The sequence below is a fragment of the Grammomys surdaster genome, unplaced genomic scaffold (assembly GCF_004785775.1).
Source record: "Grammomys surdaster isolate TR1022 unplaced genomic scaffold, NIH_TR_1.0 61, whole genome shotgun sequence".
Lineage (NCBI taxonomy): Eukaryota > Metazoa > Chordata > Mammalia > Rodentia > Muridae > Grammomys > Grammomys surdaster.
Genome location: NW_021604563.1, coordinates 19,553,920 through 19,555,767, shown reverse-complemented (window position 1 = coordinate 19,555,767; position 1,848 = coordinate 19,553,920).

Genomic DNA, 1,848 nt, shown 5'->3' with positions numbered 1-1,848 from the left:
GACATGTGTAATAAGCCCAACTTGATGAACAGTTTTAGCAATTAAAATGAATGTGTGTTTGTACATTGCATATCCCTATTTCAAGGCTCATTTCTCAAAGGCTTGGGATATCAATAAGAATGAGGATGGGTCCATGATAGGAAGAGTAGAGAGTAACCTGTTCCATTATCATAGGGTCTCTGAGAAGTACTTTTTATATAGTTTCAGTTGATAGTCTTAATATCAATCTTGTTTCAGGGAAAACACTGATTTTCAATAAAACTGTCTTGTGAAACAATTTGTTTCTAATGTTTATTTCATGGCTTCTAGTGGTTGTTTTTGTCACTCTGGCTACTAAATCTGACTCAGTATTCCATTCTTAGGACATACTTCCACATTTCCAATTGAAGTGTTTTCTTTAAACGGTCTATTTCTAGAGTTCCTTCATCTCTACTAAGAGATGAGAGTAACTTTTATATTGTCTTATATATAAATGCATTATGTTATTCTTTTAAAATATTATTTTTGAAATATTCATAATATATACAATCTACCCTAATCATTTTATCTTCCCCTCCCTTTTTCCACCTTCCCCTTCCCCTCAGTAAAACACTTTTCCAGCTTCAAGTCTTTTAAAAAAAGAACCTACTGAGTTCAAACAGTGCCGCTAATCTGTGTGTCAGTGAGGGTTTAATCATTAAAGTATAGACAGCCTGCCAATGAACACCTCTCAGAGAAGAATAATTTTCTGTTTGCAGGGTACCATCAAATACGAATAGCTCTTTAGCTAGAAATAGAGCATAAAAGCCCTCTTTGCAATGGACTACCCATATGGGAGCTCATCCTTGTGAAAGTGTAATTCTCACTATGGCAGCATTAGTTGATTCATTTTTTTTGATTGTTTGTTTGTTTGGTTGGTTTTTTTTTGTCTAAAGATGTAATACAGTAATGTTTCTTGCAGTAACATTGGGTGATAACATGATCTGGTCATGTTTGTACAAGTGTTTTTTCATAGAGACAGTTTCATCTAAGACTTCTTAGTAATTTGGCTCATACAATCTTTCCTATCCCTTTTCCATAGTGTTCATTAAACTATAGATGCAGGAGCTGTGATATGGATGTATCCATTCCATTGAGGCTGGGCTTCCCATGATCCGCTGATCTCTCCATTGTGTTTTGTTTCTGTTTTCTTTGAGGTCTCCATGTGCTGTAAACAGAGGCTTTTTGATGAAGTGTGGTTTCTATACTTCTATGTATAAAGATTTAGAATATAGTAAAAAAAAATTATGATGGTCTAGGAAAGTATCATTAGCACATTTTCTTCTAATGTTCATGACTTCACTAGTCCCAGGAAGCTAGTTAGTTTTCCAGTACCAGTCATGATTTCATACCTATTCAGTGACATTAAGTCAATCCACAGCTGTTCATTACCACAAATGTATGAGTGCCATGTTTTATATATATATTGCCATGCTGTATATTATCGTGATTCGTATATGTTGCCTCTGGTTAGGACTGCTCCCTTGGCAGCGTTCATAATACTTTCTGGAACTATGGGACCTAGACCACAGGAAAGAGGTTTCCAGCCCAGATCCTTCTTGAATCATCTGAATCATGTGTCCTAAGTGTGTGCTGTCTTCAACAATAAGAACACACCCTCAATCCTTGAGAAGTAACCAAATGCTACATAGAGCGTCTACATAGTTTGAGAACCACTGACTATCCTGCCTATTAATTCCAAAAGAGATTTCCTGTTCCTGGTACTAGTTTATGTTAGTCTACGGTTCTTGTTAGGAGTTGGTCTTAGTGGCATAAGTTTCTATATTTATATTGTATAGAATCTCTCTCTCTCTCTCTCTCTCTCTCTCT